Source organism: Zootoca vivipara, chromosome 9 (assembly GCF_965207765.1).
Source record: "Zootoca vivipara chromosome 9, rZooViv2.hap1.1, whole genome shotgun sequence".
NCBI classification, from domain to species: domain Eukaryota; kingdom Metazoa; phylum Chordata; class Lepidosauria; order Squamata; family Lacertidae; genus Zootoca; species Zootoca vivipara.
The window spans coordinates 33,465,738-33,493,322 of NC_142592.1; the positions used below are offsets into that span (position 1 = coordinate 33,465,738).

At 42.1% G+C, this 27,585-nt stretch overlaps 1 long non-coding RNA gene across 1 annotated transcript; it reads left to right on the top strand.

Moving 5' to 3' along the window:
- The first annotated feature begins 8,178 nt into the window (after positions 1 to 8,178).
- LOC148684588 (uncharacterized) lies at positions 8,179 to 16,419 on the top strand. The gene is made up of 3 exons (XR_015945894.1): positions 8,179 to 8,241; positions 14,437 to 14,523; positions 15,886 to 16,419. It is a non-coding gene; the product is annotated as an uncharacterized LOC148684588 (long non-coding RNA).
- Positions 16,420 to 27,585: the final 11,166 nt, after the last annotated feature.

Genomic DNA, 27,585 nt, shown 5'->3' on the forward strand with positions numbered 1-27,585 from the left:
TTAAAATATCTGGCTTTTTAGATCAGACCAGGTCAAGCAACCAAAGCTTTTAACATAATAGGTAACATGAATATATAGCAGAAGTGTATAAACCTAGATCTACACATCCTAGCTGAGCAAATGAATTGTTGTTTCTGCATGAAATGATTCAAGCAGCACAATCTCTGTACATTTATGACAGACATATACACGGATATGAAGTTTGACACCACCAGATGTGTGTTATAACATGGCCACTAGGCCATAATCACTTTCCAAGCTCTGTGCTCTGCCATAGCGTTATGAGTAAATCTAGTTAGCAGTTTTCATCCTGGATATTCCCTGCTCTGTTCACAGGCTTGCATGCCAGATAGCCTAAAGGCAGCAGGAAATGGACAAACTGCTGACGATACTTGTCATAATTTGCCAGCTCTTTGAGTGTGATCACATCCCATCGTCCCCACTTGGCTTCACAGTGAGGTGTAAGCATCTGAGTTTTGATGTAGAGTCAAGTTAAGATGTGTTAAGTGTGTGGATGTTTTAAGGTGGGTGCAACGTGTTTATGGCACAGGATTGAGAGCCATGTGGCGCAGATGATATATCTCACAAAATGCTGGAATGATCTTAGAGAGCCTATGGTCTCGGCACTGTCTGCCTTCATTCAGCCATTTTAAAGCTGAACAATATGAAATACTTAATTTTGAAAAGTTAGGATTTTTTTAAAAAGGTAAACAACAACAACAAATCTGTTTATTGTGAGGACCATGCCTTTACACAAATATCCACACGACAATAATTAAAAATATTAAAATTCATTGCATACTATCCCAACAAAACCTGCATCCCACAAAACAGGAAGACAGCAACAAGTTAAACAGACGATGAAGGGGTCTTTACTTTGTCATCCAGAAATCTTTCCCTGGCTTTCATGGCCTGGTAAAAAAAGAAAGAAAAAGAACAGTTATTTTAATACTGTTTTCAAACACCACCTTTCGATGTCACACACAAACAGTATTTATACCCTTTTATGAATTGCACAAATTCAAAAGCGACCACAGCTCCTAACCGTATTCTCCTTTTAGTAAAGGAGGCTGCCCCAATAAGGTGAGAAGTACACTGCCCTGATGGAACTGTAAGGGTATTTAATTTAACTTAATTTCTTCCCAAAATCTGGAGTCACATTCTCTGCTGCTCCCCTCCTTCATGCCCTTCAATTTCTAATTACAGAGACTTTTGGCTATATTTCTATCAATCTCCCCTGTTGTGTCCAATCAGATATTTGTGCAATACATAATAACCCTATGGCCATCTCCAGAAGAAAAACAACTCAGCTTTTACAACAAAAAAATAAATGTAATTTTGCCTGGGCATTTGGACTTGCAGATTTGCATGCCCCCACCCTCTTCTTTTGTCCTATTCAGGACAAAGCTGAGGACTACAACTGGGGTGCTGATCCGAGGAGACCAGAAGAGACTACCCCAAACCCAATTATCCTATCTTGGTCCTGAATACGGTGCATTCAGAGATGGGACAATTCAAAATGCTAGAAGTTGCTGTTAGCAGGGGCAGCTAAAATAGATGGAGTACAAAGAGTAAATCCTGTAAAATTTTCCTGCGGGGAGCAGAACTGAGCAAAACAACAACTTGAGCAGAAAGAAGTCGGGGGGGGGGCGTTCCTTTTTGACAGTCCTTGTTGGAAGCAGGATTAGATCCAACCTACTCACAGCGAGGCAGCCTATCAGAGCTTGTGCTACTTCAGTAAAGTTGATGACACGTTCCCTGGTTTGGTACGCACCATCTCCACCTGTCTCTTGGGCAGTTGACTAAAACATAGAACAAAATTAATTCGTACACACGCTGAATGATCTTTGCTGCTGCAGTTGAAACAGCTGCTTTTCCTTCAGTCACATATAAACTGAGAATTCATTTGATTTGGTTTGATTCCATTTTCTAGCTATTTCCATCCCTGGGGCTTCCTAGGGATGTTCCCCCATGGAGAAAAATGCACTTAAAGTTAGAAAAACATTAAAATAGCTTTAATGGTTTTTCATTGTTTACATCAAGATGAAGCAGAGGAAATTGAAGGTGAAATCAATCTAAAACTTTTTTATTTTGTAGACTACTTTGCATAAATAAAAATGTAAAGGTGATAATCTCTCTTTTGTCACAACAGCAGATGGAAAGTAGGTCTCCACTTTTCATTTCCTTCCATTTGTCTATTTGTGTCAAACTCTTAATATATTAGAACAATTTATGATGCTAAATTTATCTTAGCGGCACAAGATAATGACACTGTAATCAATGTCTCTTTTGCAGTTTCATTTTCAGGAGTATATAATTCAAGGCAATAATTCATCCAAGCCAAACTTGGCAATAAAAAGAAAAAAGGGGAATCAACTATAACTGTTTTCATGACAGTGTTGACTTTTCATAGTAAAGGACTGTACATGATTCTCTGTGTCTCAGATTCTGAAAGCTATACAATGTTCTATCTTCTAAAACTTTCAGTTTATAAAAAACAGTATTTGGCACTTCATTGAGGTGAACTGGAGTCTACATCTCTGCTTTGTTTAAAATAAAGATAACACCATTCTTTGTGTCTTCTGTTAATGTCTGATCACATCACTAATGCTGCCTAGAACCAGCTGTTAATGATGCTGTCTGCTAAAACCTGCTCCTTTGTTCCTTGAATCACAGAGGAAAGGACTTTGGAGATTCTGAGTTTGAAAAATGCAGTGTGACTCTTAAAAAAAAGGAACTCATAAGAAGATAGTTTACATAGTGAAAAAGGATATTTTTCTGTAATGTCATGTGCAAGATGGTTGAAAATGCACTCTGGGCATCTTTAAAATATTGGTTACTGGTGCAGTGCTTTCATCCCAATAAAACATTCCTCTAATACTGTTTGACATTTCGTAGATTGTTGATGATCTCCAGCACAGGCTTTACTTGAGATATTATACTCCTTTTTAAGTCTTGGAAGTGGTATGTGTCTGTGTTTTGTAATGAAGAGCACATACAAAATGTTTTGTTTCCAGAAAGGCCTGTCTGAAATGAAGAACAGGGGAAAGTGCAGAAGCTGGAAGAGTTGGAAGCAACATCTTTACAAATCCTGTTATGAGAAAAGGTTTATGTGAATCATGTCATATTGATGCTTTTATTGCATGTGGAGAACTTTTAGCCACCCCCAGAAATAAATTCAGACAAGACTCAAATTTATGGTTTGGTTTTTGGCAGAATTTAGGCCACAACTTTATTGATTATAATCAAGTGAGTAGTTGCATAGGCTCTGGTTTGACTAGCTACCTGAAGCCCTGCAGGCAGCACTGACTCTGGGCACCAACCACGAGTCAGTTTGGGTGAACCCCTGGGACAGTGGTAAGCAGGAGCCCTGCTCGGCCTCCATCCAGATGAGCCCTGGACTCAGGCTCCGGGCACAACCCCGCATGGGGAAGACCAACCATGAGTCCACGGATTCCTTCTTAAAGGAATACCCAACACATAGGGATGGCTAGGCATCCTGCCACCCCTATCCACCTGAACAAGACCCTATCCGCAACCTTACAAGTTGTGATGATTTGCTATGCGGCAGGCGAAACCCAAGTGGCACCAGCCAATCAGCCAAGTGGGAAAAATTCCTGCTGTGCCCCTGTCCTGACAACAGGTGACACACGACGCCATAGCAAGGTCAAGCACAAGCCCTAAATAGAGAGAGAGGCGGGCAGGTGTTCCGATGCACTGAGCCCGAAAGAGGAAGCTCAGGGACACATGTATCGGGTTAAATAGTGGTCCCTTGATCGATTTAACTGGCGTCCCTTAGACCCAATTGCTCCCAAGATCGAGGGACCACCAATAGGGTGTTGTGGCCGCTCCAATGTTCCCACCCACAACACAGGGTCTGGTTGCCAGGTCCCACCGCAACACGTGCCCTCTTGTTAGGGAGGACCCGATTTAGTAAAATATAGTCCAACCTGATTGTGCTCTGAAGTCAAGAGACCATATGCACTGAGAGCTAGGGGTGGGATAGCTATTCCTTGTGTGGCCTATGGTAAACTGTGTGGAACATATGTAGAGCCTCTTGGATCAGGCCAATGGTCCATCTAGTTCAGCATCCTGCTCTCACAGTGGCCAACCATCTGCCTGTGGGAAACCTGCAAGCAGAATCTGAGCACTCTCCCGTCTTATGGTTTCCAGCAACTGGTATTCAGAAGTGTTACTGCCTCCAGCCATAGGGATGGAACATAGCTAGTTTAAGTTATGCCAGTGTCAGTTACCTGTATTCCAAACTTCATCCAGTTGGCTACCGCCAACTGAGTCAGCCTGAGCCTTGAGCCTTGCAGAGGGAAAATAAGTCTTTAAAATACAGATTGACTTACACCACCTGTTTTGTTGGCACAGGTTCTATTGGGTTGCCAGGTCATGTGACTGAGTTGAAAGAAATTTGGAATAGGTGTATATCTCTCATTGCCCTATCCCCAGGACAATCACCCCTTTATAAACTTCCACTGGTACAGTTTCCACTGGCTGAGCCTTAGCATAGCCCTGGCTCAGTGAGATTGAGAGAGTTTTGCTAGTACAGTGGTGCCTCGCAAGAGGAATTTAATTCATTCTGTGAGTCAATTAGTTTTGCGAAAAATTCGTCTTTCGAATCCCATAGGAATGCATTGATTTTTATTCATTTTTTTGCCCATAGGAACACATTAATTGAATTTCAATGCATTCCTATGGGAAACCGCGATTCGCTATATGAATTTTTCACAAAATGAATTCGTCTTGCGAGGCAACCTCCGATCGCAAAACCCATTCGTCTAGCGAAAAATTCATCTAGTGAGGTACCACTGTATATCCTCAGCTGAGTTATGAGGGAGCTGAATTGGCTGAACCATGGCTGAGCCCAAACTCAGCTGGGGCAGCCCAATATCTGCCTATTTCCTTGCTCATCCTGTTGGATCTTGATTTTGGATTGTATTGTTGGTTGGCTCTAATTCTACCTACTTTGGGTCTCCCTGCCTTCCTCTCTACAAGTCTCAACGGGCAGCTGCCACCAAAAATTATGCAATGCAGTTGGTGCAGATCAATGCAACCACAAAGTACACCAAGTTTCCTCTCAGCCTTGATCTGCTATGATTTTCCAGTGGGTTCTGACCAATCCAGGCAGGGCAGCTGGAATTTCCATTTCATTTATTTTACTCTAAATACATAATGAAAATACTCTAAATACATAATGAAAATGGTAATATGATGCTTTACTGAGACATCTCAGTAATCTAATTTTAATTTTTTTGGCTCCCTGCTTGGTGATAAAATTTGCATAAGTATGCCGGTTTTTAAAGGTTTATTGGGGAACACGGGTGTAGTTTTGACTGCACTGAAAAGAGGATTCAAAAAGAGACTGGATGGTGAAACAGATTCCTCTGCAGTATAAAAATTGTCAGAGCTCAGAAGAAGAGGTTTGGAATAGTTAGAACCAATAGTTATTATTACACCCTAACAAAAGTCAAAATGAAAGGGCAGAGCAGACTAGGTACTTTGCCACACATGGGGCATACAGACCTTTCAAAAATACCTTGGTTTAAAATCAGCAAAGTTGTTATGATTCCCCTCAAATTACCTTAGGAATAGCCATTTTCCGAGGGTACTGTGGCTCAGCGGAAGAGTGTGTAAGTGGTATGTAGAAGCTTCAGTCCATAGCATTTCCTTTTAAAGGGACCTGATAACCCAGGGCTCGGAAAGCTGGGCCCATCCAGATGTGTTTGGACTTCAGCTCTCACCAGCTCTATCAAGTATGGCCAATGGACAGAGAGTATGCAAGTTATAGTCCAGCAGATTCTAGGGGACCACAGGTTTCCCACCCAAGATGTGACTTCTGAGTGAGTATCTGGAAAGCCTCTGCCAGTAGTTAATACTGGGCTATGTGGACATAAAGTGTTGCCTAGTATAAAGCAGGCTGTGTTTCTAGTAGAGGTACCTATCCCCATCACTGATTTACAATTAACTGGGTTCAAAGTTGGGGAGCCTACGGTGGTTAAACATGTTTGAAACTGGATTATTTTTTAATGACAATTGCACAGACAGATAGCAATTTCATAATGAGTTTATCTAAAACTCTGAATGAAACTTCAAAATCCATCAAAGAAAGTGAAGAAAGCTGTCACATTTCCCACTCATGTGATGAAAGCTTTTACATAGGGTGCAAAGGGCCATGGAGATGAAAAGCCAAAGAGCAATTTCACATGGCACGTCGATGTTTCAGTGGTGCTTATTTGAAGCTTTCACAAAAACCACTTGGGGGGATTCGATAGACAGTGCATGATCCGCCTTCGTTGTGCTGTCTCTGACATGAATGCACTGCTTACCATTCATTACAATGGGGCGAACCACATTTAATTAATACTGTGAATGGATGTAGCACAGCTACTACCATCCATTACAATAAGGGCACACACAGGGGGAAAAACTTCCCAACAGATTGTGCCTATAGTCTGTTTTGTTTATTTCATTCGAGATGTGCAGAGTTTTGAAGATTATTTCCTCTGCTCTAGCAGCTGACTCACATCAGTGAGGCTTCAGAGAAGTGAAACTGGAAGAAAATGAGGTTGATGTATTAGGTTCAAACATTGGAGAAGTTGTAAGTCTTGCATTCCCTTTCAAACACCAAATGTTTCCTCAGCCAGTCTTCTGAGTTGCTTTGCAGCTCATGAGTCAGCCAAAAGAAAACACAGCATAATCCCTTTTTATTTTTTTGTCAGTGATGGTTCTTAAGGGGGGGGACACAAAAAAAACTCTATGAAGTCCTTTTCAAAGTAACCACACGCTACAACCTTCCTGAGACTATACAGATCTCTCTCCCTACCCCATCCCTTCATCTTTTTTGTTGCTTGAAGAATAAGAGAAACAAGATAATAGAAAAAGTCATTTTTGAACGGGGTTTTAAAACACACACCACTAGGTTTGGTTTGCATTTCAATGCAATTCTACCTTATGCACACTTCCTCAAACAATAAAGGTAAAGGTAAAGGGGCCCCTGACCATCAGGTCCAGTCGTGTCCAACTCTGGGGTTGCAGCGCTCATCTCGCTCTATAGGCCGAGGGAGCTGGCGTTTGTCCGCAGACAGCTTCCGGGTCATGTGGCCAGCATGACAAAGCTGCTTCTGGTGAACCAGAGCAGCGCACGGAAACACCGTTTACCTTCCCGCTGGAGCGGTCCCTATTTATCTACTTGCACTTTGATGTGCTTTCGAACTGCTAGGTGGGCAGGAGCTGGGACCGAGCAACAGGAGCTCACCCCCATTGCAGGGATTCAAACCGCCACCCTTCTAATCAGCAAGCCTTAGAGTCTGTGGTTTAACCCACAGCGCTACCTGGGTCCCATCATGTTTACACAGATTCAAAAGCCAGCAGTGGGAGCCCACTGGAGTCAGAGAAAATGCCAATGTGTACACAGCCTTAATGTGTACAGGATTACAGTTTCAAATACCTAACATTAGTAGATTTAATATACAACCATGTTCTCAGGGATTCTCTGAAATCTTTAGCTCAGCAAGCCCTAGACTCTGTGGTTTAACCCACAGCGCCACCTGGGTCCCTTCCTCAAACAATAGGCAGACTAAAATGCACCTCGCCTTCAAAACTCACACTTCTACGAAATTTGTGTTGCAGTCTTCCAACCAAATAATGTGAATAATTAGTAGAAAGGGTGCATAAACATGCATATATTGGTGAACAATGTATATGCCTTGTATTGGGGAGAAATGCTTGCCAAAATATGTATACTAGGCAAAAATGCATGTGAAAAAGTAAATATTACGGTAGGAGAAAAGCCTACTAAAATGCTGGTGATTTTTTGTGAGCTCCCCCCTCCCAAATGACAATGGATGTGGAAATGTGGAGAAGTGAAAGTAAGTTTGGCAAACTGAAAACACTGAGAGAAACTGAACTCGGCAGATTTGTCCATCCCTACATACAATTGCGGACAAGAGTCAGCGGTCAGCAACATTGGGCATCTGCTAAGGCCCACTTTGCAGCAGTGAACCAATCTCTGCTTGTTCACCTGCCCTCTCCAAGCACAAGAAGAGTAATGAAAGGTAGCAGCAGCAGCAGCCGCCTCCATTTCCATGCCCTCTGCATCATCAGAGCAGCGGTATGAATTGGACCCAGAGGGAGCTGGCATTTGAATGAGTAGAAAGAAACAGGGTGTGAGGGGGAGCGAGTCCCCTGAGGACATCTTGCTGCATAACCGTGAGCTGGCACTGAATGTTGCAGGTACAATATTCCAAGCCACATAGGTGATATGGAGGCCCCATCCTACCCTCCCCCCCTTATTCTTCTTTTGCTCTTATGAATGGGTAGCTGGACTACTTTAGGGCCCTTCCAAACCTCCAAGTCTATGATTCTATGAACGCTTTTCTCTCTCCCAGTTTCCCATCTACAAAGTTACCCCAGTGGCATTTAGCACTATGGCAGTAAATATACTGCTAACTGTTTTTCTTCCCCTGGACATCTCCTCCCCACCCCCACCCCTACCCCCACAAACATCCCATGGGACTAAGGCTCAGTGCAGCAGGGCTCCCTACTGAGAAGACGAGCATAAATCTGTACTGTAGTACAGGGGGGGTAGTATAGGTGTGGGAAAGCCTACCCACCCTACCCTGCCAGTGTGTCATTTGCAACCGCAGCCTGGATTGCCACTTGAGATTTAAAAGGGGCGGGGAAGAATATGTAAAGGCTTCCATGCACTAAAAAATAAATAAAAATGCATAATTTGAGCCTCAGATGGACCCCATTTCTACCTGATTGACGGGAGAACTCTTTGCGACAGAGTTCTGAAATCAACTGTGTGATTAGCACTTCTAAGCAGGCTCCTGAAAGATCAGCCCAGTATATAGAGAGGAGTAGGACGAAAAGGAGAAAAGGCCAAGTGGAAAGTGTCTGAGTGTGTTTTTAAAGTGCAAAGTGACCCCTGCTCCCACTAAATATAGCAATTATTTCAAAGAGGTCTGAAGACTCCTTTGTGAACTTCAAGTGGATGCATCTGGAAAATATTATTCATTGTTTGGATTCATGTTTCAAGGTATCCTCTCAGTTAAAAATGCATACTAATAATTTGGGGGGGAGAGAGCTCAGCTTCAGGGCCCCCCAATTCTGTGCATACAACACATCTATAAATCTGCCACTGTGTTTGTAACCTTTGTAGCAGAGCTCACTTCTGAGCTCATGGAGTTTTTCTGCCTATAAGTTATCCCTATGAATGCTGTCTGCTGCAGTTCTGCATTTGGGTGCTTTTATAAGATTTTGGTCAATGTAGGAAATTCTTAAATAAAACCGATTCAAGTAATAAAATCCCCCAAATCTGTCGCTGAAACAAAAGACATGCCTATCAGCATTGTACACTGTGTATCAGTGTAATGTTTGGTATTATCTGCAGCCCTGATTCAAAATTGATCCATTTTCTTTGCTCTCTCGGAGCAGATCAATGGCAGGTTCATGATATCACATGGCCTCTAGTTGAAGATGAAACACTGACAAATCCAACCTGTACGTTTCTAGTTTGCTCGATATGAAGAAATCATAATCTTTCCCACCATTCTTGGCTTCCTACAGGAATAAAACATATTGATGGTTTACAGCCTAGAAGTATTTGCAGCCAGAGTAACACACCATAAATGATGTTACATGTTCTTCAAAGTTATTAAAGTATTTGGGGGGGGGAATCAGGTGAGGATTTGCACCCCTCTGCCTGTCGGACTTGAAAGTTCCACATAGATTTATTCATACTACAAAGGAGCTTATCTGGGTATGTGTGGTAATATAAATTGTTGTATGCATTTCTCACACAGATTCATTTCCTTTCTTTTTGGGGTGGGGGTGGGGTGGGGTGGGGAGCTGACCTGGCATGTGGAATCAGTGAGACAATATAGTATAATATGAAGCCACTCTGGAATTTATTAAAACCCTCATTTTTAAAAAAACTTCCATGGCTAGCCATGACTATACACTCACAATTATACCAATGTGTGTGTGTGTTTTAATATAGGAAAACAATGCAAATTTTGTCCAGCTTTGGAGTGACTTCTGGTATGAATTTAGGCATTTGATAGGATTGACTTGATTGACTTTGTTTGTTTGTTTGTTTACAACATCTGAAATGAGGCTCATGAATATTTCCCACCTTGCATGTGACAATTTTGCAGGTTTGATGTTACAAGAAAAGGGGAGTAACTCAAAATGAAACTAAAGTGAAAAACTGGATTGGATCTTTCCAAAAGACTGAGTCTTCTTACCCACAAGGTAGGAGAGGATATCCAAATCTGATCAGAACACCAGCACCAGAGAAGATGTTGTTTAACCCTTTTATTCCACACTGCTTCCCCTATCTCAACTCTGACTGTGAGCAATAATCACCAGGATCATAAAGGAGTATCATAAGAGCTTGTATCTTGAGTTGGAGAAAATCATAATTATAAAAAAAAACCCTGGTCTTATCCAACTTCTGTATTTCTGAGGATAACAGTTGCGTGTCAAGACCCCGCAACCACCCCCTCAAGGAGGAATAAAACACTAGGACACAGGATATACATTTTTTGTAGATTTTTTGAAGACATAAAATGATTTCCCTTTCATTGTCTGGAAGCCTTTCTTTAAATTTGACTACTATGGCTATGAGCCTCCATAGCTTCCCGTTAGATTTTCTGCCAGCCATGTAAGAGCTGTGATCTGCCCCGAATTTATGACCCAGCCACAAAGGTGAAGCCAATCGTATGGACTAAAAACAGCCATATTTGAATTACTAGGTAAGTAAGAGGCAGCCCAGTGATAGGCATTGGGCATTCTGTGTACACTACACAAAATTTTGTGGAATTTCTTGGGTGCACATGCAGTTCATGAAGAACTCGGTCTGCACATCCTGATGGACACGTTCCATGAACTGTGTATGGCTTAAAACACATCCAGTGTTCACCTCCAGCTGCACATTGTGGGAAGACATCACTTGTATTTTTCCCAGGAAGCTTTTCTGCTGTTAGCAATCAGCTCACTGAGGAGCTCCTGACAAGTTTCCAAGAAACTCTACAATTTCCTCTAACACAATTTTTTTTTGGGGGGGGGAACCAATGACAAAAGCTGTCAGGAAGGCTAGTGGTGTGATAATTTTTGGGAAAGGGAATTTTGGGCTCTTCCATCCATATTCCCCAACTATACCAACCTTTCTATCAATAGCAACCCTTCAGATCTATAATGCTAAGGGTTAAAAAAGAATTCTCTAATAATACCGATCAAGGAAATGGCATTCACGTTTTTTGGGGGACTCACTCTTTTCCATAATATGTCAGTCCCAAAGACTTTTGTGCCCTTAATTATTACTGACCTGGGCCATCATCAAGAAAAATAGTGATTTCTCATGTAATTAGGATTTAACAAGTTTCACCTTTTTGGAATAAAAGATTCATTTTTAGTGTGGCCAGTCAAAGAATGAGCAGGCAGCAAGCAAGAGTAATGTTTGCTCCCGCCTGGCACAGTAAATTTGATGGAAGAGAGCCATTTCATTTTGCAGTTGATGCTTTCATTTTATACAAGCATGGATGGACTCCATCTGTACCCAAATTTTTCAAGACTTCCACAAAACTAATTTAAATTCTCTCAACTTTAATCAAAAGCACTTGGCTCCATACACTGTTGACTTTGATACTGGCAGTTTGCTTGTGAAGGGTTTGGTGTGTTCAGAGTTTTAAAAAGCCTTTTTCAGCTGCTCCAAAGGGGAAAGTACGTTGGTATTGTGAACAGTGATGCCAAAATGGCTGCCTATACATTGTTTCAAAATCACAGTTGCTTTATACTTCTATTTGTACTTCAGAATTTCAAAAACAGTTGTAAGGGGACATTTTCACTTGTCTCCAAATGGCTTTAGGCATAGAGGTCTGCAGAGGACTATAAAGTTCACACACAAAAAAACAATTTACAGTCATCATTTTTTGAGAACAAGGAAGTGGTCAACAAAGGGAATTCTGCAGTTTGCAGAGTCTAGTTCCCTGTGGAATGAAGCAACACAACAGCTGCAATCAAATTCACAGTAACATTTCAAGATATGAACATGCCTTTAGGGGAAAACAATGGATGCATACAGTTTGGTTACATGATGCATACCTAATGTTCTCCATACAGATTTTTGTGGTACCTCAATGCTAAACGTAGTTACTTGTGAGGAAGCCAGTACTTTGAATTCCTCTGCAACTTGCTTTAACTCAAGTACTGTTTATGTTACGAGCCTTTCACCTTAACTCTTCTACTTGGAAGTAAGTTGAACTACAGTGGTACCTCGGGTTACAGACGCTTTAGGTTACAGATGCTTCAGGTTGCAAACTCCGCTAACCCAGAAATAGTACCTCAGGTTAAGAACTTTGCTTCAGGATGAGAACAGAAATCACGGGGCGGCAGCGGGAGGCCCCATTAGCTAAAGTGGTATCTCAGGTTAAGAACGGTTTCAGGTTAAGAATAGACCTGCAGAACGAATTAAGTTCTTAACCCAAAGTACCACTGTACTTTCAATGCAGCATGTTTATAGTTGCTGGTATTTAGAACGATGGGCAAGAAAGTGGCAGTGAAGGTATTGAAAAGCAACATGACACTGACTTTAACTGAGCATTCCTATACATGTTTCATCCCCATTGATTTCAATGTTACTTAGACACAAATGTATAGGTTTGAACCCTGGAGCTCCCATGTATGGTTTTATGCACAGGTGGGGGGGCACATTAATCAGTTCCATGTATTGAAATGAATGAGGAAGCCCTTTTAGGTGGGAGTGTTCTGATTTGCATGCTTGGGGGGAGGGGATCACTGGAGTGGGTGACAGGTGACCACAGCCCAAGTATGTCATTGATAATGAACACATAGATGGGTTTTTGTTCCCCATATTATCTTGCACGCTACCACAAATTTGCAACTTGGTGCTTTAGTAGGGAAGAAACTAAACTGGAGTGTGGGAAGCCTTCACAGCACACGGATCTAACATGTATGTTTATGGGTTGAAATCGTTTATCCTGATCCAGTGGTTTCCAGCTTGTTCCAGACGTTAGCCACACATGAAAGTCCAGTTCCCAGAAGGATTTCCACTTTAATTTCAATAGAATGAGTTGATTCATTGTTCATATTTCTTGGCATGCACATATTGGCTCCTACTGAAATCAATTGAGACTTAAATGGCACCACAGCATACGTGGAATTCTGGATTAGAATGATTTAATCAGGATGAGTGTACTCCTTTATCACGGGCATCTTGGAGCTTTAGAGTATCATGTAGAAGTGAGAATATTTACATCTGAGGAGAGGGTGATATTTCTGTTGTGAGATCTAAGTTGCTAGCTTATAGGTTTCTGTATCTTTTGAGACTTACTAAGGCTACATGCTTTGTTCAGTCTTCACAAGTGATTATACTGTATATTTCAATGTGGAATAAGAAAAAGCCCTTTTCTAATATTCATTATTGAAAACAATTTTCCTCTCTTCTATGGAAGAATGACACATTGAATAATACATTGCAATAAAAGCATATAAATATTGAAGGGGGAATGTTAGCAAAAAATGAACCTTTTCAGTATATACCATTGGCAAGTACAGGTATATGTCTGCACTTCATATATAAATCCTTTGAAATTTCTTCCAAACCATCAATAATTCCAGATCATTATCCAACTACTTCATGCATTATTTTTTCCAGTGTTTCTGAATTGGGAAACTTCTGGCTTCAGGTACTATCAAGGGAAGAGAACTACATAGAACTTCATGAATGCTAAAATTGCCTGATTGGTCTGCAAAGGTATAAAGCAGGCACCCCCAAACTTCGGCCCTCCAGATGTTTTGGACTACAACTCCCATCTTCCCCAACCACTGGTCCTGTTAGCTAGGGATCATGGGAGTTGTAGGCCAAAACATCTGGAGGACCGCAGTTTGGGGATGCCTGGTATAAAGGTTTGCTAAATAAAAAATGTATTATGAGGGATTATGTCACACATGAAAAACATGATAATGATGTACAGTGGTACCTCGGTTTACAAACACAATTGGTTCCGGAAGTCTGCACTTAAACTGAAGCGTACTTAACCTGAAGCGAACTTTCCCATTGAAAGTAATGGAAAGTGGATTAATCCGTTCCAGACAGGTCCGTGGAGTACTTAAACTGAAAATACTCAACCGAGGCATACTTAAACCAAGGTATGACTGTACAAATTTAAATTGACAAATCTGTTCAATGGTATCTCCTGGAACATGCAGATTTTTGTCATCCAACATGCAGGAAAAGAGTAGCATGGGAGTCATAGGTCCCCTTTGCACACCTCACCCTCTGCTACGGTACTTTAGACAACTGACCACTATGTCACTCTCTTGCCATTTATGTTCACTAATGAAGCATTGTTGCTTTCGCATCCAAACTGATGCAGTATCTGTTAAAATAATTTATTCCAGCAGTCAGCGTTAGAAACTGAGATATGAAAGCTAGGAGCTACATGGCACCTTAAACCTAGGTTACGAACACAACAGCGGAATGTCTAGGTGAGCTTTTTTAATAACAAGAATACAAAGCTGAAAATGAATGAACCGCAGCTAAATTGTTATGTTCATTTTTTACATGGTCTATAGTCCTTCCCCTGCCCACTCCTTTAATATTCTTAAGAGGATTTCTTCTCCAGTCTTCAGAGAATAGCTGGAAGAGGGAAGGCAGAAAAAGGTCCTCCTTTCCTTCCACTCTGCAGTTTTAATCCAAAATCTTACACACAGAAACTGCTCACGCTAATGAAATTCCCTCTCGCAAAATGCACCTAGAACAATGGGAGTTTCAAATGCTGCCAGTAGTCTATAATATAACCGATGCTGTTCTTGTCATTATATTCATATCCAAAAACATTGGAGGTATGTTGCTTTTTCCAAATGCATACTTTATTGGAGAGCTTACAAAAGCATCCCATCAACATTATACATATTTCTTATGCATTTAGAAAACATGAGATGTTTTTAACTATTGTCACATTGCCTTTGGAGTTTTAGACTTCCTTTAGAATTGTGCCATTCTGCAGTTACATGCTTAATCAAGTACAGCTAAAACAACAATATAGAACATATTAATTTATTGTTACCACACAAGAACTGGAAATAACCTTCTGGCAGTGCATTTATGCTATCTCTTGTGATTAATAAAGCATTCATGCAATAACATGTTGATTTAACTGCACAAATGTCACTGACTGACCCTTCATTTGGGATTAATGACCCCCTTTCTGAGCACAATAGAGCTCATATTTACAACAGTGCTGTGTTTTATCTATGCAATTTTCATAAACATCAGTCAGTTGATGGTCACCAAAGACTTTCTTAACGTATGGCCTTTGAAATAAGTGCCACTGAAATCTATGGACACATTTTTCTAGGACTAACTAGTTGGTTGGGTTTTTTTTTTAAGGCAACTTGCAAATCCATCTGAGCAAAACTAAAGAGCTGGAGGGGCAAAGAAATGAAGCGCTCTCTCTCTCTCTCTCTCTCTCTCTCTCTCTCTCTCTCTCTCTCCACACACACACACACACACACACACATATATATATATATATATATATATATATATATATATATATATATATATATAGCAACTTCATAGCAGGAGACTGATAGATTGGGTTGCATGGCCCATCTCTGCAGTGGGTTTCCATGCAGAAGTCATAACCTCTATGCCCAATTAGAGAAATTCTGAACAAACATAAGAATAGAAAGTGCTCTTAGAGAACCTTACACATGGTTAATAGTGAGATGTACACCCAAAACATTTTCTTTTTGCATGACTCTGGGGGTTTGGTCATGCTCAGAGTAGACATACTGAAATTATTGAACATAAATAATATGTTCATTTATGTTGCCATTCTGCAGGAGACCAGACTCACTTCAAATGGCAGCCTTTGAGAGAACTACACTTTTTTCCGCCAAGGAGGGCATCCAGAAGAACTACGTATTCATGGCATAAACTTTGCAGTGAGGAATTCTCTTCTGTCTGCGATAGAACTACTGACCGAGGGTTCAGAATACTTGCTTTCACTCTGCCTCTGAACCACCTCTAGTCAGGTTAACATCTTGAGTGTCTCTGTTCTCACTATGTGCTCTGACATACAGACCAAGGACCAGTCCTACAAGGAACTTGACCATGCTGTTAGGAGGGTCCCACACTCTGAACACCTATTCCTGCTGGGAGATTTCAGTACCAGAGTTGGGGATGTCCATCACACACGAGACAATTGCAAAGGCTACTTTTGAATTGGCAGCATGAACGAGAATGGACAAAGGCTGCTTGAGCAATGCTCATAAAATAGCCTCTGCATCATAAACATGTTCTTCTCTACCAAGGCAAAACAGTGAGTGCCCTGGAAACATCCCAACATCCCTCTTGTGCATAAGGCTGCACAACCCTTAAATTATTGTCATTGGGAGTTTTAAAAACGGAGCAGATGATGAGAAAGACTCATGTCTGAGATCTGGGAAGGCCCCTGCAAGTCAATGTAGACTACAACTCCCATCAGCACCACACAACATGGCCAGTGATCAGGGATGATGGGAGTTGCAGTTCAGCAATGTTTGGTGTAGGGCAGGCATGGCCAAACTTGGCCCTCCAGATGTTTTGGGACTTCAACTCCCATAATCCCTAGCTAACAAGACCAGTGGTCAGGGTTGATGGGAATTGTAGTCCCAAAACATCTGGAGGGCCAAGTTTGGCCATGCCTAGTGTAGGGAATACTAGCTTAAACGGACAAATAATTTTATACAAGGCAATTTCCTATTTTCTTTTAAAAAACAACCTGTGCATTGAAAAGTGTCATATTATTATAAATAATCATACGTATGAAGAATAATGTGTTAATGAAGCAACTATTAATTAGTACATTTGTTTCAAAAGACTTACATTTGCATCCAGGGGCTCACTCCTGCGCAGGTACCATATCTCTTCATTAAAGTAACTCAGTGCAATAACAGAGTCAGTTTTCATTGCATTTTTCAGAGTTTAAGACTGTTTGCAATGTGCTATATTGACACAGTACACAGAAGATTTAATGTAGGCCAGGATATGGACCTAATTACTTTTCTGGTGATAAAAATTTATCAAGATAGGCATTATGTATACCTCGTAATATAATACAGGGGATTTATGTAATTTGTGGCTGCAATAACACTCGGTGTCAGGCTGTTATAAAATTTGTGGGTTTTTTGTTGTTTTTTTAAGGTAAATGCCTGTAAAAATGGGTCGTTTCCCTCCATTTAAACACAGCAGGAGTGGTCAGCTCTGCTTTTTGTCATACAAATTAATTTTATATAGAAATTAGTGAGGTTTTTTTTTGTTTTTAAGGAACCAAGCAGTCTTCAGCTTCACAAAAGGAGTTTGGGTTAGGTTTTAAACTGCTGCATACATCAAGGTGTTCATGACAACTACCAGCTTTCATGTGTCTGCACGAGAAGTCGCAGTGCACTTGCTACAGTGGGGTTGGTGGAAGTTCAGTCAGATGTGCGTGTTTAAAAGCAAAGGGGAGCATTCCAGACTGTAAATGTGAAAAACAGCAGATCATGTACACTGCAGTACAGATGATTTTAACAAATGAAATCATTTTTTCCACCTTGCTTGAGATTATACAGATGTGAACTACTCAAACCTGGGGGAGAAATGGAATTAATGAGGGCCCGGTAATACTTCCAGATAAATGGACACACACGCTCATGAGCACTCAGGCACACACACACACACACACACACACTTCTTGGGTCGAAAGAAAAGGAAGGAGAACCCTACTAAGGATTTTAATTGAATCAGAAAGAACTTATTGGGGGGACCTACTTGGGGGACAAGCTTCTTCTTCTTTTGGCCACAGTCCTAAGCACATTTACCTGGAGGTAAGCCCCACTGAAACCAATCAGTTACTTCCAAGTAACCTTTAGAGTCAGGTTATAAGTTTGCGAATCTGGCACAGTCTTCAGTCTGGTCTGATGCGAATGGGGGAATATCTTAAACATAAAAGAAAATGTAGTTGTCTGGCATAAATAATACTCATCAAATAGCGAGCCAAACCGAGAGCGGGAAGAGCTCTCTAATAGGTTGGGGACGGCATGTCATCACTAAAAGTGCAGTAAGGATTAGCTGAGCTTGGGAACGGCAAGCAGGGCGTGCAATTATGCAACATGAGGCACAAGCTGGCAGGAGAAGATTAAAAAAATGAACAAGCGCACAAGAAACAACATGGGTAGCCATGATGGTCCATGGGGGATAAGGGGAATCCAAAATTCACAGCATGGCAATACCTGTAATGCAATCAACCAAAATGTCACAAAATAGTGAAAACTGGTACCACGTGGCATGGGAAGGCATCAGTACTCATCTGATCTTCCAACAACTGAGTCACTTACTGGAAAGGAGTGGGAGAGGGGCAAGGTGGCAGGGAAATCAGTGTGGGGCAAAGACACTGGTAGAGCCGATCTAGTGTTTGTGCCATTGCTTTTGCACTGCACTGACCTCCCTGCCACCTCCGCATCTGCTTCCTGTTAAGCACCAGGGACCCAGCGATCAGGATATAAGCACCACAACCTATCATATATTCTGCTACTAGTGAGAACCTTAAAGCTTGCTCACTATTTTGTGACATGTTGGTTAGCGCTGATACAGGTATCCCCTACTGTGATACTGTGTCCAGCATCCTGTTCTCAGAGTGGCCAAGCAAGTAGATGCCTGTCGAAAACCAGCAAGCCGTACCTGAGCACAAAAGCACTCTTCCCTCCATTGCTTTCCAGCAACTGGCCTCTGGGAGTGTAACATGTTTTCTGTGATGGCACAGCATCACCGGGTTTCTTGAAATCACTGGTCTTTCTGTCCCACTACAGGTGTTTAAAAAACAGAGCACGACTACTTGTCACAAGCTACTGCTGATGTGAAAGGTCATGTTGTGTATTTACACAGAATTTGTCACAGAGCTTTTTTGTCACAATGGAGTGCACCTCCAGGTATGAAGTCAAACCAATGCATTAACAGGGCCAAAGTGACCTCCCCAGTTCACAAGCCTGGGCAGTGTATATGGAAATCCCTGGGCTGCCCAGACAACAAGACCCTGAGTAGACTATAGAAAGGAAGGTGGCATCTAAACTATGCAGAGTCCAACATATTTAGAGACGTTCAATTCATAGAATCATAGAGTTGGAAGAGACCACAAGGGCCATCCAGTCCAACCCCCTGCCAAGCAGGAAACACCACCAAAGCATTCTTGACATATGCTTGTCAAGCCTCTGCTTAAAGACCTCCAAAGAAGGAGACTCCACCACACTCCATGGTAGCAAATTCCACTGCCGAACAGCTCTTACTGTCAGGAAGTTCTTCCTAATGTTTAGGTAGAATCTTCTTTCTTGTAGTTTGAATCCATTGCTCCATGTCCGCTTCTCTGGAGCAGCAGAAAACATCCTTTCTCCCTCCTCTATATGACATCCTTTAATATATTTGAACATGGCTATCATATCACCCCTTAACCTACTATTCTCCAGGCTAAACATACCCAGATCCCTAAGCCGTTCCTCATAAGGCATCGTTTCCAGGCCTTTGAGCATGTTGGTTGCCCTCTTCTGGACACATTCCAGCTTGTCAGTATCCATCTTGAACTGTGGTGCCCAGAACTGGACACAGTACTCCAGGTGAGGTCTGACCAGAGCAGAATACAGTGGTACTATTACTTCCCTTGATCTAGATCAGGCATCCCCAAACTTCGGCCCTCCAGATGTTTTGGACTACAATTCCCATCATCCCTGACCACTGGTCCTCTTAGCTAGGGATCATGGATCTATAGCCTGATCTAGATGCTATACTCCTATTGATGCAGCCCAGAATTGCATTGGCTTTTTTAGCTGCTGTATCACACTGTTGACTCATGAACAGCTTCTTTTGTGTTGCCCATAAGGTAATCATGGAAGACTTCTGAGAACTGATGCAACATCCTTCTGATGACCCTGCCATGTGCTGTTAAGATGACGTACTCCAACTTCAGCTAGGCAAGTCTTTAGACCTAGCTATCACAGACCTTAGGCAAGGTCATCAAACACACCATCACCATGTTTAGTTGCAATCATGCACACTGCTTCAGTAGTAAAACCGGAGCCTAGCTTTTTTACTACATTGGGAAATGCAACTCTTTATGAGAACAGCATATTCAATTGTACATTGTAAAAATGAGAGAAAAAGTTAGGACATTTCCAGTGGCAAAATCTACCACTTGTGTTCTACATTGTGCACCATGACACAATAAAAGTAATCCAGTGCTACATATTCTTTTGTTCATATGCTCCATGTGGCATATGTCACATTGTCAAATGGTAATGAAACATGCAATACAATCGAATCATGTATCTGCCATCAGGCTTGAACTGGGAAAGGTCAACAACACATCTGACATCAAACCAACTTTTGAATTTGAAGGCACATTATTATACAAAAGCATAATAAATATATATTTTGCAGGTGTTTCGCTCTGTTTTCATTAAAACACCCCCTCACTCTCTTTTGGGTTGCTTTCCTGATAAAGATAAATCAGATACATTTATATCATGGGATAGGCAATCATTGCTAAAGGAAATGAATAACATCTAAAGTAGTAAACTGTGCTGAAATGAAAACTTATATAACTGGCACTGGAAGAGCTATTACAAGCTGAAAGAAATATTGCTGAACCTAAAATGAAAATCTAGGCCTTGTTCCTATTTCCTTGCCTCAAGTCAATTTCCTATCTGTCCAGCCCTTATTTACAGTAGTATTCAGTCTGCTGCTAGCCACGAGAGTATCTCTTTGGGAATCTCTACTAATATTCCAACTGTGTACCAACATTGGAAAAAAAGTTATGAGGAAGACAATTCCACAATTTTCCAGTAGAGTGACTACACACACACACACACACACACACACACACACACACACACACTTTTGTATTAAAGGAGGCATTTTATATTCAACCTATTTTCAGAAACCTGGTACAGTCCAGGGAGTTGAATTGTGGAGAGGATATTTTCCCGGAGGAAGTTGAAACCACATTCTTCTAGAAGAAGGGTCTGGAGACAGTTATATATACCCTCATTTTATCTGTACTAGATTACTGTAATGTCCTTACCATGGGGCTGGCTTTAAAGATTCTTCAGAAACTCCATTTGTTGCAGAAATAAAGCTTTTGGACCAGAATCAGGTCTGTGATCAATGTAGCTCTATTTCTATACCAACTACTCTGGCTTCTGATTTATTTCCAAATCCAATTCAAAATTCAAGTTATGGTACAGGAGTAGGAAACTTTGAGGACCACCTCCTTCAAAATGAATCTGCCTTCTCTCTCAGATGATTGGAAGAGACTCTTCTTTATGGTCCACTGTAGCATTATGAAACAGGATCACACTGGTTGACTGGGGATCCCTAACCATTATCTAGTGCAGGCATCCCCAAACTGCGGCCCTCCAGATGTTTTGGGCTACAACTCCCATGACCCCTAGCTAACAGGACCAGTGGTCAGGGATGATGGGAATTGTAGTCCAAAACATCTGGAGGGCCGAAGTTTGGGGATGCCTGATCTAGTGCCTGGGTTTGGGATTCTTGTATAGTAGCCCTTTGGTGTGAGTGCAGTATAGCTCAATCAGACCAAGTCAGGCTGTGATAGGTTCAAATCTTCCCAGGTCAGGTCATTGTGGTGGACAGGAAGAAAGTCAGGTGGGGAGAGGGAGAAGCTGCAGGTATCTGCTTTTACCCTCAGGTGTCTGTGGGAAACCCACAAGCAGAACCTGCTTGTGATTTCCAGAAACTGGAATACAGATGCATACTGCCTCTAATAATGGATGTAGAAGATAGCCACTATTGCTAGTATCCATTGATAGTCTTATGCTATATGAATTTGCCTAATTACCTTTTAAAGCTGGTGGTCATCTCCACATATTATGAGCACAGATTCCAGCAGTTAACTATGAGCTCTGTGAAGTACCTCCCGGGAGGAGATCATGTGCAGAAAAAAGAGAGGCTGCTTACAGGTCTGAACCACAAAGAAACGAAACATGAAATTATCTCCATCATGACTTCTTTACAGAAGCTTAGAAGCAACATATTAAGAGAAGAGGGAGACGGTCCCAGGCACAGCAGTTTTATGAACCCCAAACAACACATTCTGAATTGTGTCTACTTAAAACATAATAAGATGATTATTTATTATTATTATTATTATTATTATTATTTGCAGAAAAACAGTTGGACATAATCATTGGGTGGTATCTGCATCAATGAACAGGGATATAACGTAGCATGATTATCTTTAATATCCTGCTTGATGAAATATGTTACTTATGCTGTGTAGCAAAGTAGTTTGATATGTCCCTTTAAATGTTCAAGGAAGAGCCAGCCAGATACACACACACATAAATTTTCTCCTGCAATGGTTTTGCAACAACTGTTGCAAGACCCATGTGATTAACAAATAACAGAAACAAATCTCTACAGTGGTACCTCCGGTTATGAACTTAATTGGTTCCGGAGGTCCGTTCGTGACCAGAAATCGCTCGTAACATGAGGCGCGCTTTCACTAATGGTGCCTGCTGCTGCTGCGCTGCTGGAGCACGACTTGCGCTGGTATCCCAGGGCAAAGTTCATAACAAGGGGCATCTACTTCCAGGTTAGTGGAGCGCGTAACCTGAAGCATTCGTAAGGGGCCGGTACATAACACGAGGTACCACTGTATGTAGTTTTGAACGTTAGCGTTCTGTGGTTTTTACACTGAGCATTCAGAAACTATTTCAATGGCCATTTATTGTGAAACAGTAAGCATAACAATAATGTTTAGACCCCAAAGCGTCAGAACATGGCTCAAAAGACAGAATCAAAAGTATTTGTATCAAGAATGGAGGCGTTTAAAGAAATAAATGACTGTGAGATACACACAGATGGGAAAATAACTGACAGTTATTCTATGACCTCTGTTTTTAATCAGACTTCCCCACAAACATTTGCTCCATGTAATGATTTGATGCTACAATAGTGATCTATGGTGATTCACCACAGAAATGGGTAATTATAGGCTGCCTCATATTGCACAGAAAGCTTTTGTGTGGCAGCTTGACAGCTCTGTCAGATATAGAGCACAAAATTGTGCTAGCTACGGCTCAGAGTTTGGTTTGGGGTTTCGTTATGCATTCAGAGAAGAGATACTGAGCTGACAACTATAAAATAATACTTTAGCAGAAAGCCGTTTCTGAAGTTGGTACTACAGTTAGGAGGAAGTATAATAAGCCACATAAAACAGAGATTTTGAACTAAACTTAGCAATAATGGGATAATTGTAAGGTACATGAGCTTGTCTTTAATCAATAAAAAGTGTCACCAGAGTTTCAAGATTGGAGTGCAGCGACTGAGGAAGGAGCAGAAGGTGAGCTGAGCTTGGGAGACACTCTGTAGGTTTTGTGGTTTTGTCTTTTGGGGCTGTGTGTGAGTAAGTTTGTGTGCTTATTTGTTTTCTTACTTGTTTGTGTGCTTGTGCTGGTTTTCTAGGGCTGCTGCCTCTTGGATTTGGGTGACTGTCCAGGCTTGTGTGGGTGTTTGTTTCTGGCTGTGACCTTGTTTGTTTCTGGCTGTGACCTTTCACCTAGAAGTGTGAGTCAGGAAGTTCAGGTGATTAGCTGTGGGCGGAGCTAGTCAGAGCTTGGAGTGCAGCGACTGAGGAAGGAGCAGAAGGTGAGCTGAGCTTGGGAGACACTCTGTAGGTTTTGTGGTTTTGTCTTTTGGGGCTGTGTGTGAGTAAGTTTGTGTGCTTATTTGTTTTCTTACTTGTTTGTGTGCTTGTGCTGGTTTTCTAGGGCTGCTGCCTCTTGGATTTGGGTGACTGTCCAGGCTTGTGTGGGTGTTTGTTTCTGGCTGTGACCTTGTTTGTTTCTGGCTGTGACCTTTCACCTAGAAGTGTGAGTCAGGAAGGTCAGGTGATTAGCTGTGGGCGGAGCTAGTCAGAGCTTGGAGTGCAGCGACTGAGGAAGGAGCAGAAGGTGAGCTGAGCTTGGGAGACACTCTGTAGGTTTTGTGGTTTTGTCTTTTGGGGCTGTGTGTGAGTAAGTTTGTGTGCTTATTTGTTTTCTTACTTGTTTGTGTGCTTGTGCTGGTTTTCTAGGGCTGCTGCCTCTTGGATTTGGGTGACTGTCCAGGCTTGTGTGGGTGTTTGTTTCTGGCTGTGACCTTGTTTGTTTCTGGCTGTGACCTTTCACCTAGAAGTGTGAGTCAGGAAGTTCAGGTGATTAGCTGTGGGCGGAGCTAGTCAGAGCTTGGAGTGCAGCGGCACGCGCAGCTTGACCCATCTTTTTGACCTAGGGCAGCAAGTCTCATACGTTTGTTAGGGGGGACCTAGGCCTCTTCCTCTTTCCCCCTTGACCTCAAGGTTTTCAAGATGGAGGTGGAGGGAACAACCATTGTCACCTGCAATTCCTGTGCAATGTTTGTTTTCTTGCCAAAGGATGTGGGTAGCTACACCTGCAACAATTGCAAGTTGGTTGCCCTACTAGAAAACAAGGTTGCCCTTCTGGAAGAGAAGGTGCAGCAGCTTCAGGGGCGTGTATCTACGCTCCAGAGAATTAAAGAGCTGGAGCTTTTCTTGGATGCAGCAGAGCACACTGTCTGCACCAAGGAGGAGACAGGGGATCTCCCTGAGGAGGAGGTCAGTTCCCCAACACAGCAGCCAGATGTATGGAGGAACGTGACTCATAGAAGTAGAAGGCCCAGGGATCGCTCTGAGTGCTTAGAATTACACAACCGTTTTGAAGTGCTCATGGAAGACGAGGAACAGACTCCACCTGAGGATCTCTCCCTCATCACAGTTGATGAGGAATATGAAGACGAGCAACCAAGTCAGTCCTCTGTAAATATGCAGGTAACCTTGGAAGGGACAACACATAGAAGAATCCCAACCAAGCCTATGAAGAGGCGTGTAGTGGTGATTGGGGATTCCCTACTGAGGGGTACAGAAGCAGTGATCTGTGGGCCTGACAAGATGTCTCGAGAGGTGTGCTGTCTACCTGGGGCCAAGATCAAAGATGTAACAGAACGGCTGCAAGGAATCATAAAACCCACCGACAAATACCCCTTCCTTTTGGTGCATGTGGGAACCAATGACACTGCAAGCCATAGCTTACAGAAGATCAAAAATGATTATGAGGCTCTGGGCAGGAAGTTGAAGCAATTAGATGCACAAATTGTCATCTCTTCTGTCCTCCCAGTTGAACGACATGGCCCAGGGAGAGAGGGAAAAATAGGGGAAGTGAACAACTGGCTTCGCAAATGGTGCAAACAGGAACGGTTTGGATTCCTAGATCACGGTCTGCAGTTTCTTGAAGATGGACTTCTGGCAAGTGATGGACTGCACCTCACAAAAGTTGGGAGGAATGTTTTTGCCACAAAACTCAAAAACCTCATCAGGAGGGCTTTAAACTGACTTATGTGGGGGAGGGAGACAGTGGTCCTGAAGGTAGGAGTCTATCAAATGCTGAAGATGATCATCCAAATGTCAAGGACCAAATGGAGCAAGCAGCATGCAGACCTAGTGGTGGGACGAAAATATCCTTAAATAAGAGACATGGGGGAATGATCAACGGTCTTCAATGTCTGTATACTAATGCACAGAGCATGGGAAATAAACAAGATGAACTTGAGCTCTTGGTACAGCAAACTAAATATGACATAATAGGCATCACTGAAACCTGGTGGGATGAGTCTCATGACTGGAATGTAGTAATAGAGGGATACAATCTATTTAAGAGAAATAGACCAAACAGGAAAGGAGGAGGAGTAGCTTTATATGTTAGGGATATGTATACCTGTGAAGAGATCCAGGATTTAAAACTTCAAAGCCAAATTGAGAGTATCTGGGTCAAAATTAAGGGAGAGAAAAACAACAGTGATCTCATTGTGGGAGTTTACTATAGATCCCCAAGCCAAACTGAGGACACAGATGATGCCTTCCTGGAACAGATGGCCAAGCATTCCAAAGGAAGTGAGATAGTAGTAATGGGGGATTTCAACTATCCTGATATTTGTTGGATGTCAAACTCAGCCAAGAGCATAAGGTCGAACAGATTCCTCACTGGCCTTGCAGACAACTTCATTGTCCAGAAAGTGGGAGAAGCAACAAGAGGATCAGCCATTTTAGATCTGGTCCTAACCAATAGTGATGACTTGGTTAGTGGGGTAGAAGTGGCAGGATCATTAGGTGGGAGTGACCATGCTCTTCTGGAGTTTATTATCCAGCGGAAAGGAGCAACCAAGCATACTAAGGTCCAAATTCTAGACTTTAAGAAAGCCGACTTCAGAAAACTTAGGGAAACGCTGGGTGAAATCCCATGGACAGTAATACTAAAAGGGAAGGGAGTTCATGATGGTTGGGAGTTTGTTAAAAGGGAGATATTAAAAGCACAACTTCAGGCAATACCAATGAGACGGAAACATGGAAGGTGCCTAAAGAAGCCAGGCTGGCTATCTAAAGAACTTTTGACTGAGTTAAGATTTAAAAGGGATATGTACAAAAAATGGAAAAGGGGGGAAATCTCCAGAGAGGAATTCAAACATATAGCCAGCACGTGTAGAGACAAAGTCAGAAAAGCTAAAGCACAGAATGAACTCAGGCTCGCCAGAGAGGTTAAAAGCAACAAAAAGGGCTTTTATGGGTATGTCCGTAGCAAAAGGAAAAACAAGGAAACAGTGGGGTCACTCAGAGGAGAAGATGGTGAAATGCAAACAGGGGACAGAGAAAGGGCAGAACTCCTCAATGCCTTCTTTGCCTCAGTCTTCTCCAAGAAAGAAAACAACGCCCGACCTGAAGAATATGGCGCAGATGATTCAGCAGGGGAAACACAGCCCAGAATAAGTAAGGAGGTAGTACAAGAATACTTGGCTAGTTTAGATGTATTCAAGTCTCCAGGGCCAGATGAACTACATCCAAGAGTATTAAAAGAACTGGCAGAGGTGATTTCAGAACCACTGGCAATAATCTTTGAAAATTCCTGGAGAACAGGCGAAGTTCCAGCAGACTGGAGGAGGGCAAATGTTGTCCCTATTTTCAAAAAGGGGAAAAGAGAGGACCCAAACAATTACCACCCAGTCAGCCTGACATCAATACCAGGAAAGATTCTAGAGCAGATCATTAAGCAAACAGTCTGTGAGCACCTAGAAAGAAACTCTGTGATCACTAAAAGTCAGCATGGGTTCCTGAAAAATAAGTCATGTCAGACTAATCTGATCTCATTTTTTGACAGAATTACAAGCCTGGTAGATGAAGGGAACGCTGTGGATGTAGCCTATCTTGATTTCAGCAAGGCCTTTGACAAGGTGCCCCATGATATTCTTGTAAAGAAGCTGGTAAAATGTGGGCTAGACAATGCTACCATTCAGTGGATTTGTAGCTGGATTACTAACCGAACCCAAAGGGTGCTCATCAATGGCTCCTCCTCATCCTGGAGAGTAGTGACTAGTGGGGTGCCACAGGGTTCTGTCTTGGGCCCAGTCTTGTTCAACATCTTTATCAATGACTTGGATGATGGGCTTGAGGGAATCCTGAGCAAGTT